Source organism: Schistocerca cancellata, chromosome 8, assembly GCF_023864275.1.
Source record: "Schistocerca cancellata isolate TAMUIC-IGC-003103 chromosome 8, iqSchCanc2.1, whole genome shotgun sequence".
Taxonomy (NCBI): Eukaryota; Metazoa; Arthropoda; class Insecta; order Orthoptera; family Acrididae; genus Schistocerca; species Schistocerca cancellata.
In genome coordinates this window covers 241,349,850-241,361,889 of record NC_064633.1, presented here as the reverse complement: position 1 = coordinate 241,361,889, position 12,040 = coordinate 241,349,850, and positions in this window count along the sequence as shown.

The following is a 12,040-nucleotide window of genomic DNA, read 5'->3' as shown; positions in this document are numbered from 1 at the left end:
AGCATCGTGATATAATCGTGTAGCTGTCAAAGAAACCAAATGCTAATTCATCTTTAATCTCACAGAAAGTACTTTAAATCCAGAATGTATTCTGAAGTAAACCGAAATGTTGCATTAAAATCTCATTATCAGTGCCGGTATATGTTCTAAGTATGTGAGCCTTATAGTCGTTACATGATCATGCAACTAACAAGCAAGAATGTACAAATAACAACACTGTGTTTTCTGTTCACTATAACAATGCATTCGTAATTTCTGTTTAAATAAGTTCTCTTGGTTCTAGATTGGATAGTTAGCTTCAAAACATTGTTGCATGATAACAGTTTCTAAGTGTGACAATGCATACTAGTAGCGTGAAGTGAAAAATTTTATGGCAAAGACTAAGTTAAAAAGCAGATTATCTTTCAATAAACGGTTTTACATGTGAAATGTGGTGTAAACCTTTACTCTTCCTAGTGCGCAGAGTTTCAGCTTCAAAGTAATTATCATGTTGTATACGTCGGTAAGGAATGCTAAAATTTTTCTCAAGGTTAGCGTCTATGTTAGTTTTCTCTGAGCCAGCCGGTGCATGTGGCTGCCTGCGGTGCGATTGTCTCTTTGTTGGCGCGCGTCGTTATTTTGATTAGGAGACCTAACTCCTACAAATTCACCTTGTCGAAAGGGTCCTGCCTTGTTTGAATCCCGCCAGTTCTGATGAAATTCAGGTCTGTCGTTATGATTATATCGTCTGTCGTCATGTCGGTAGTTCCTGTAGTTTCTTTCTTGTCGGTTAAGTGGTGGAGAATTTCTCCCTGAATTATCACTGCACGGTGGATCGTTGCACCTGAAGTTATTATGTCTCCCGTGATAATAATAGTTCTGGTTGCCATGTTGTCTGTTTCTATGGTTGTCTCTGTCACATTCATTACTATAGAAATGCGATCTTTCTCTCTAATTATTACTACTCTTCCAACGGTTGTCATACGGGTGGTGTCTGTTTTGGTCACGATTTGCTTTGTAAGAATAGCCTTGTCATGTCCAGTTATTATTTCTATCATCGGGAAATTGTGACGGATATGATCTGTAATTGTTGTGTTCCTGTTTTTGCGTCCTGCAATTGTCAGTGTCAATTTCAAATTCTTGTAACAGTCCCTGAAAAGCTTCAATGTCGTCTTTGCAACGTCCTGCCAAAATAATATGTCATAAATGTTCAGGCAATTTGATTAAGCAAATGCGGATGAGTTCTGAGGGGCTGTAAGGGTTTGACAGGTGTCTTTAAAATATTTCACAAGACTGGAAAATTCAGATTGTTCGAAATGTTTCATCATTATGATGCTATGTTTTACTCGGTCTTGTGTAGCTTGAGACTAATATGCTGAGAGGAAGGCATGATAAAATTCTCCTTCACTGTGACAACCGTCAATGACCGATCACATTCTTTCAGCTGGTTCATTCTCTAAGTATCCACACATAAATTCTAATCTGTGCTCCAATGACCAGTTGGGAGGAAAACAATGGGAGAATTGACGAAGCCACGCTTGTGGATGAATAACGTTGCCGGAGTTCTTAAATGTTTTGAATTTACGTTTACTATAAGCTTATAGTCAAAATCATCGTGTCGGCGAGTCGCATATCGGTCATTGTTACGTCGTGTTGGCGGTTCCATCTCAAAATTCGGTGCACCTTGCCAATTTCTTTCATAATTTCCGAAATGCCCTGTGTTATTATTTTGCGGCTTTTCCGTATTTCCAAGTCCCTCTTCCTGTGTTGGCGCGTGAGTGTCCTCTGAAATATGTAATTTTTATATTACTTGTGCCAACTGATCTTGTACTTCCCGGATTTCTCTTTTGTGTTGCGTATTAATTTGATTCTGATTTTGTTTAAATTTCTTAATTTGTTCATACTCTTCTGTGTCAGTGATGGCTAAAGGTCTTGTGACATTCAGATCATCATCTACCTTTTTAGATAAGTTAGTGAACTGATCTGAAAGTTCGGCTACTTTCTCCGATAGTGTACTTATTTCCTCAGTGTGTTTTTCTGAACCAAGTTTCAGAGTGTCCATTTGTGTTGAAATCGTATCTACTGTGTCCTTTAAGTTTTCATGAGCTTTTTCAAGTTGCGTAACCGAATCGGTAGATGCAACTGAGTCAATTTTAGCTTGCAAGTTCTCATGATTTTCATGAAGAATAGTTTGCAGTTCTTTTATGGCTGCTTCGTGATTCTGTAATGTATTTTCATGCCACGAAAAAATAGGTTGGAAATGCTCACAAATTTGTGTTTTTACGTCATTACAAACTTTTTGACATTTCGATTCGGTTTTATGTAACTCAGTAGTTAAATCTTCACAAGTTTGTTCAAGCGTGGTGTGAAGATTTTGTTCCATTGTGTCTAACTTTTGAAGATTTTGTCCCATTTGTTTCTGATTTTGTTCAAGTGTTGAGTCTAACTTTTGTAGCCTTTGTCCCATGTGTTGCATTAACTGTAATAACAATGCACTGGTGTCTGAAACATGCCCCTCAGTGCTTTTCGGCAGTGAATTTGCACCCGCAATATTCGCATTTTGAAAAGCAGAAAATGTGTCATGACTTACTTGAGAAAAAGGTGAGGACGCAAAACCTGTATCTACAGTATTTGCAAGATTGTGTCCTGTCATTTCGGAATCCTGAGGCGAACTGTTGCCGACCGATCGATCGATAATGCTTCCCTGTTCACTAATTGTTTTACTGTCCACACCATTATTTGCAGCCCACTCCATTTCCCTATGCACAGTTACCAAATTACTACTTTGAACATTAGTTAATTCATTACTCGGTGGCGCTAACACACTGCTTTCGTCTTCACTGTCATTTCTCAGTTTACTTTGGAGCCTAGTGTTACGTTTTTCACACGCCATAATTATCACGTATTTCACACGCCATAATTATCACGTATTTCACACGATAACACAGAAAAGCACAATTCGAAGAGTAAAATAAGAAAACACATTAGCATAGCACTGAAAATAATATCTACTTACTTGCAAGCGCAGCTGCGAAATACTTGGTGAAAATCTACATGCATGCCACAACTGTTTTACTGCACAACAATGAAAAACTACAACTACGAAGGAAATTCACTCTACAATTACGCGCTAGGAATAAACAATAGCTACACTAATTACACAAACTACAAGAAAAAATCAGAAGATTCCAGTGGGGTATCCTCGGCTAAGGGTCGACATATGAAACGTCCCCTTAGAAAACTTAATGAATGACTGCTGATAAACCTCTTACATTATTTGATTTTGAAACTGCTGAGGAAAACTGAATGTACTCAGACATATCGCTCTTTACTTATTCTGATCAACACTAAACTGACGCAGAATATTTTTAGCGCAACGCAGTCTGACTTTCAATAATCCCTACAAAAGAATGGCCCTGACTAACATTAACCTATACCTTTCACAAATCACTTACCTCAGAAAAATCTTCGTTACTCGAACTACTGCAATACAGCGAGCGCCAATACTGCCAGCTAAATAAAAGATTCAAACTACTGAAGGCACTAACTACTGATAGGCATAGTTAGCAAATGAAAGATTTTTATAGAGAAAAAACAATGTATTTACCTTAATATTGTTCAAACGTCATATTATATATATCAGTTCATGACATCTAGTCTTACAAATTTACTGTCTCTGTCCAGATCATCCGCTCTCAAAACTCCGCCATCTCACTCCCCACATCCACCATTGCTGGCGGCTCACCTCCAACTGCGCAACGCTACGCGCTCTTAACAGCCAACTGCCCAACACTACAATAGCCAACAACAATGCAAACCAGCCACAGACTGCACACAGCACAGCCAGTGATTTCATACAGAGCGCTACGTGGCGTTACCAATATAAAAACGTAAACAGCCTACTCACAAGTCGTAACTTCCTGGCAGATTAAAACTGTGTGCCGGACCGAGACTCGATCTCGGGACCTTTGCCTTTCGCGGGTAAGTGCTCTACCAACTGAGCACTACTCACGCCCCGTCCTAACAGCTTTACTTCTGACAGTACCTCGTCTCCTACCTTCCAAACTATACAGAAGCTCTCCTGCGAACCTTGTAGAACTAGCACTCCTGAAAGAAAGGATATTGCGGAGACATGGCTTAGCCACAGCCTGGGGAATGTTTCTAGAATGAAATTTTCACTCTACAGCGGAGTGTGCGCTGATATGAAACTTCCTGGCAGATTAAAACTGTGTGCCGGACCGAGACTCGAACTCGGGACCTTTGCCTTTCGCGGGCAAGTGCTCTACCAACTGAACTAACCAAGCACGACTCAGGCCCCGTCCTCACAGCTTTACTTCTGCCAGTACCTTGTCTCCTACCTTACAAACTTTACAGAAGCTCGAGGTCCGGCACGCAGTTTTAATCTGCCAGGAAGTTTCATATCAGCGCACACTCCGCTGTAGAGTGTGAAGAACCTCGGTGGTTATCACTGAACTGCCGCATGGGTATCGTGAGCATGCGAACTGTCGCCACGGAATGACAATGTGCGTTTTTACTTCTATCGCGTGGCTGTATTGGAGCAGGGAGTCCGTCAAGTGTTTTCGTAGAGTACGGTCGATGTATATGAGAGAAGTGGGACAGGTTGCGAGTATCATGGTGATTTAATCTTTAGTGAAAGTTTATATTATAATGTCTTGAAGAGCTTCAAATTCGTGCTAGTGCTAATTGTGAAAACTAGATCGAGTGCCTGTGGATTTAACTTAAATTATTCAGCAATTGGTGCACAACTGTAAAGGCTGTGCGTTACTCATTGAACAAACAAGCTTGGCTATAAAGTTTTGTGGCAAACCGAACTTTTAAAAGACTAATATTCTCACGTGTCGATTATTGGGGTACCTAGAAAGAACGATATAATTATGATCTCGAGATACGATGTGTATGATTTCGAACAAATAGCTGTTCGGAAAATAAACACATACGATAGTGAAATTCAACTCTACAACTGTTCTCATTTCAAGTTTTCATGTAATTAATAATATACAATTTCAAACAAGAAACCTAACTGTATTGTATTTGTTGAGGCACACTGTACTTCTTGACAACAAAAATGCGATCTACAGACAAGAGTCCTCTACTCTTCAATCGGTCTGATACCTGAATGTTAAACTGTAATAGCAAAAATGGGTAGCGAGCTTACAAAAAGAGTAATGTCGGTAATAACCAGGGGGTACTCGTGAGTGTCCTTTCTCTTTGTTGAGAGTATATTTGTGTTATCCTTAATTGTCAGTATTCTGCGCTCATTTAAGAAATAATATTTATAAATGAGTACCTTTTAAACGGCCTCAACACTTGGGATTTTATGTTATGTGCAGAATATATGGCAAGTCGAAGGCCAAGTGCCAATGGATTTAATTGAAATTACTGATTGACGGGTGCACAGCTGTAGTGGCTGTAAACAGAACTCTGAGAAGGCAAATAGTCTGATGTGTTGATTAATGGGCTACCTAACTCCAGGGAATGTTATACCCTTCGCAATGTCGAAATAATAGTTTTCTACGAGTTAAATGCAGATCAGAAAAAATCCGACCCATAGGCTGTGATCGTAGTATGGGCTCCGGCGAAATTTCGCTGGATGCAAACGAGTTCGCAGTCCGTGACTCGGCGTGGGGCCAGGAGATTTGCCTTGGCGAGTTCTGTAGGAGTCTTGTCGCGGCTCTGTTTACTAACGACGTTTTGGTTCCAAGAATAACTAAGCCGAGTTCTTTCACAGGAATTTAGACTTTGTTACACTGGTAACGTCAGCTTGCCAGTTATGTTACAGGTCATGGGAACAGGGGGACGGAGATATAATGTTTGAAGTCGTTGTTGAAGGCGGTGATTCAGAGTTTCAGAGTGGGAGGGAACTAAAAAGTTTCTAATGTTTCTGCTTTATACAAAGCTACAAAGGGGGCACTCTGGCCTTTGCCGGGCGTTACACCCACCCACCTACACACACACACACACACACACACACACACACACAGAGCTACGAATGCGAAACGTTACGTATGTATTACCTGAAATCTGAGTGAGCGCGCCAAGTTTCCGTCACTTCCGACTGATAGTGTAGCTGTACGAGAGTTTCAGAATGGCGTGCAGTCATTGAGAGAGAGACTGGGAAACATTCACAAACGCTTGTGCAAAGTCTATGGAGCGTCTGCTGTCGACAGAAGTACATTAGACGCTGGGCACGGAGGGTGAAGTCAGCAGAATGCGATTCGGCGGAGCTCCACGATTTGCAGCGGTCGGGAGACCATCCACGGGTGTCACACCTGCCATGTTTCGGCAAGCTGATGTCATTCACGAGGACGGACGCATTAAGACTCGGCAGTTGGCTCGGCATCTGTCAATCAGCAAAGGAACTGTTGATACAATTATCCGCAGTCTTGGATACTTAAACGTGTGTGCAAGATGGATCCCGCGGTGTCCAACGGTGGATCACAAATCTCACTGAAAAAACATTTGTCTTGTTTTGTTGTAATCTTTTAAAGCTGAGGGGGAATCCCCCTTGTCCCGGATTATGTCAGGTGATGAAACCTGGGTTCATCATTTTGAGAACGAAACAAAACGACAGTCGATGGAATGACACCAGTCCCACTCCCCACAGAAGAAAAAAACAAAGCAACTGCTTCCGCCGATTAGGTCGTGATCATCGTGTTCTGGGACTGTGGAGGTATGATTCTCATTGATGTGATGCCAAGAGGCGGTACCATTAATTCAGGGACATGTGTGGACACATTAACAAAACTCAAGACGCTCTTCTGGCAACTTCGGCACCACAGCAACCCAGGAGATGTTTTGCTGCAACGTAACACTCGACCCCACACAAATCTGAGGACTGCTGCACACATCGCAAAACAGGGTTGGACAGTGTTACCCCATGAACCCTACAGCCCCCTCGGACTTCCACTTGTTTGGGCCATTAAAGGATGCCATTCGAGGAAGATATCTCGAGGACGATGACAAAGTGATTCACACAGTGAAGCACTGACTGCGCCACCAGGCCAAGGATTGGTACCGACATGGCATGTACACCCTTGTTTCGGGCTGTAGGAAGGCCATAGAACGGGATGGAGATTATGTGAAAAATAGGGTGTGTAGATAAAACATCATTCTTTCATGTGTTTAATTCTCAGTACGTTCAATAAAAAATTGTTAAAGAAATAATGCGAGGCATTACTCTCTGGGCAACCCTGTACAGGGTTATTACAAATGACTGAAGCGATTTCACAGCTCTACCATAACTTTATTATTTAAGATATTTTCACAATGCTTTGCACACACATACAAAAACTCAAAAAGTTTGTTTAGGCATTCACAAATGTTCGATATGTGCCCCTTTAGTGATTCGGCAGACATCAAGCCGATAATCAAGTTCCTCCCACACTCGGCGCAGCATGTCCCCATCAATGAGTTCGAAAGCATCGTTTATGCGAGCTCGCAGTTCTGGCACGTTTCTTGGTAGAGGAGGTTTAAACACTGAATCTTTCTCATAACCCCACAGAAAGAAATCACATGGGGTTAAGTCGGGCGAGCATGGAGGCCATGACATGAATTGCTGATCATGATCTCCTCCACGACCGATCCATCGGTTTTCCAATCTCCTGTTTAAGAAATGCCGAACATCATGATGGAAGTGCGGTGGAGCACCATCCTGTTGAAAGATGAAGTCGGCGCTGTCGGTCTCCAGTTGTCGCATGAGCCAATTTTCCAGCATGTCCAGATACACGTGTCCTGTAACGTTTTTTTCGCAGAAGAAAAAGGGGCCGTAAACTTTAAACTGTGAGATTGCAAAAAACATGTTAACTTTTGGTGGACTGCGAATTTGCTGCACGAATGCGTGAGGATTCTCTACCTCCCAGATTCGCACGTTGTGTCTGTTCACTTCACCATTAAGAAAAAATGTTGCTTCGTCACTGAAAACAAGTTTCGCACTGAACGCATCCTCTTCCATGAGCTGTTGCTACCGCGCCGAAAATTCAAAGCGTTTGACTTTGTCATCGGGTGTCAGGGCTTGTAGCAATTGTAAACGGTAAGGCTTCTGCTTTAGCCTTTTCCGTAAGATTTTCCAAACCGTCGGCTGTGGTACGTTTAGCTCCCTGCTTGCTTTATTCGTCGACTTCCGCGGGCTTCGCGTGAAACTTGCCCGCACGCGTTCAACCGTTTCTTCGCTCACTGCAGGCCGACCCGTTGATTCCCCCTTACAGAGGCATACAGAAGCTTGAAACTGCGCATACCATCGCCGAATGGAGTTAGCAGTTGGTGGATCTTTGTTTAACTTCGTCCTGAAGTGTCGTTGCACTGTTATGACTGACTGATGTGAGTGCATTTCAAGCACGACATACGCTTTCTCGGCTCCCGTCGCCATTTTGTCTCACTGCGCTCTCGAGCGCTCTGGCGGCAGAAACCTGAAGTGCGGCTTCAGCCGAACAAAACTTTATGAGTTTTTCTACGTATCTGTAATGTGTCGTGACCATATGTCAATGAATGGAGCTACAGTGAATTTATGAAATCGCTTCAATCATTTGTAATAGCCCTGTATGTATACAACTTTACTTAGGCCTATTGAGGTGGATCTTCCTGCGTCGCTGGATCAAAAGATGGCCGCCTTGGGCAAATCGCAACTCGTCGATGAAAATACAATTTTCAGAGCAACGAGTCAGTTCTCACTCAGGTGAACATTTGACCGGTTCCAGTAAACGAATTATGAACACATAGGACAAAAAATTTGCCATCAAGAGGAGACGTCAAAGAAAATTATGTAGCAATTGCGATAATACCGTCTCGTTTGAGTTAGTCCTTTTCTAATTAGGAATAACCTTTATTTGACTTTGAGGCATCGGACTCAGACAGTAATCTAACTTCTAAATTCTCAGTTATTGCTATTACACGACGCACTTCATAAAAAATATTGCAAGCAAGCTACATCACTTGAACTCATTAATTAAAATTTTTATGTGATTCGAGGAGAGATGCTAATTGTACTCATAATTGCTTCCAAACTTTGAGACGACTAATGACTGGACACAGACACAACAATGGTGCTAATTAGCTTAAGTAATTGAAGCTATCTGCATTTACACCCACAGACGATGTTGACATGTAAAACACACAAGACTGAGCAACATTTACGTAGCTAATATCCACCAATTAATTATATGATTAACTGAATTGCACAGACGGCACATGTGCACTGTGGTAGATGGTCTTTTCGGCTTGTAACTGTTAGGAATATTTTTTTCTTATAAATGAAAGTTTGCAGTAGTTCACTTTAAAGTAATTATTTGAAAAAACAATATTTAATTGAATGTGATGTTAAAAATGTATTTGTGTTGCATGAAACTTGAATTTCGGTCCCACGGAATGAATTTAATGTTTTCATAAAGTTTTGAACATGGCTGCGTTGTCAGCTACCTTTACAAAGAAAAATTAAAGCAATTACAGCCCTCGTTCGCAGAAATGAAGTCTTTTTGACCTAGGTTTTGGCCACTACTAAGAGTGCCTTCATCAGAAATAAAACATTTTACTGGCCTATAACATAAGTACAAAGTTTTAGTAAAATTTTTTTGAGTGTAAATACTGACTAGCAGTATAAAAAGAAAAGGCATGTCACGTATAAAATAAATATCAAGCGATAAAGCTTTAGTCACAAACTTTTAAAACAGAAAATAAAGAAGAAATGTCAGTATGGGCTGATCACACATGTCGAGCTGCGGTAGCATCAGACTGAGGCACCCGCCTTAGTAGTTCCTGGCAGATGGATATTACATCAAAAGTGCCATCTAGTAGCCGCAAATACAAACAGGCTACTTAACATTTAACATATAGACAAACGAATATTGTGATGAACATTATTTAATGCATGAAGTAAGAGGCAATATTTTATCTGGCAGCAGCTGACATGATAACAATTTGTCTACATACGAGTTTAGAAGAACAGTTTAAAGGTTGAATAAGCCATTACAGATTTACAAAGTAGAAAACGGTATAACATGAAATGTAGTTAATATAAACCATTTTATGAACAAAAAACTATGAATCGACTTAGATAGAAAAAATATTTCGGTAACTGCACGAAGAAACACGAAATAAAATATCAAGTAACGGCATTATACCGTTGAAGAAGCTTTGATTGCGTAATTATAGCTGCTCATTAAGAATGAGGCCATCATTTTGAGAACATCTAATTTACGCCCTTTCTTCTCAGTGTGCGAAGAGAACGGCTTTAGGTGCGTGACGTGTAATCAGAAGGTGGTCCGCAAAGACGAATTTTGAGTGCTAGTACCAGTTTTTCTTAAAAGATGTTCTTTGTATCTGACTGTAAGGGCATGTTCTGTTTGTTCTAAGTAGTAAGAAGACCGGTGTCGCAAAAAATCTTATAGACACCAGAGTTTTTCAAATAGGGCCGGGTCGATTTAAATTATGAATAAAAATCTTTTTTCTAGCGGTTATTGGTTGAAAAGGCGACATCACAGTTGTTTTAATTACGAAGAAGGCCTTGAATCTGATAGGAGATGAGCCCTAAGAAAGGAATAGAAAAAAACTACTTCTTTAGGCTGGACTCATTGACAGAGGTGCCGAGTGTAGTAATGTTTTCAATAGATTTTGTTCACTATAGTGCCTCTACTGATTAATATTGAATTTGGCAGTTTTATCTTCTAAAGTCAGCTTCGTTGCATCTTCCACAGCCAGTTGATATGTTTGATACAGGAAACTGGTTGATTATTTAGGCAAATCCGTTGTATTAGTTTATTTTATATCATATTAATTCTAACTTGTACCAGCTGTCTTTTGTAATTGCTGAATACGAAACACTTTAAGCAGATGGAACATGGGATTGGGATACACTCATTGATTATGTAATGAAACAAGTAACATAAGTACGACCAATCGCAATAACCGAAAAAATATACTATTTGATCAAAAGTATCCGGACACCTGGCTGAAAATGACTTACAAGTTCGTGGCGATCTCCGTCGGTTATTCTGGAATTTAATATGGTGTTGGCCCACCTTGATGACAGCTTCCACTCTCGCAGGCATACGTTTAGTCAGGTGCTGGAAGATTTCTTGGAGAATGGCGGCCCATTCTTCACGGAGTGCTACACTGAGGAGAGGTATCGATGTCGGTCGGTGAGGCCTGGCATGAAGTTGGCTTTCCAAAACATCCCAGAGGTGTTCTGCAGGATTCAGGTCAGGATTCTGTGCAGGCCAGTCCATTACAGGGATGTTATTGTCCTGTAACCATTCCGCCACAGGCCATGCATTATGAACAGTGCTCAAACGTGTTGAAAGATGCAATCGTCATCCCCGAATTGCTCTTCAACAGTGGGAAGCAAGAAGGTGCTTAAAACGTCAATGTAGGCCTGTGCTGTGGTAATGCCACGCAAAACAACGAGGGGTGCAAGCCCCCTCCATGAAAAACACGGCCACAGCATAGCACCAGCATCTCCTAATTTTACTGTTGGCGCTACACGCGCTGGAAGATGACGTTCACCGCTATACCCACACCCTGCCATAGCCACATGGTGTACCGTGATTCGTCACTCTACACAACGTTTTTCCATTGTTCAGTCGTCCAATGTTTACGCTCCTTACACCAAGCGGGGCGTCGTTTGGCATTTACCGGCGTGATGTGTGGCTTATGAGTACCCGCTCGACCATGAAATCCAAGTTATTTCATCTCCCGCCTAACTGTCATAGTACTTGCAGAGGATCCTGATGCAGTTTGGAATTCCTGTGTGATGGTATGGATAGATGTCTGCCTATTACGTATTACGATCCTCTGGCGGCGGTCTCTGTCATTCAACAGAAGACGTCGGTCTGTACGCTTTTGTGCTGTACGTGTCCCTTCACGTTTCCAATTCACTATCACATCGGAAACAGTGGACCTAGGGATGTTTAGGAGTGTGTAAATCTCGCGTACAGACGTATGACCCAAGTGACACCCAATCACCTGACCACGTTCGAAGTCCGTGTTCCGCGGAGCGCCACATTCTGCTCTCTCACGATGTCTAATGACTACTGAGGTCGCTGATATGTAG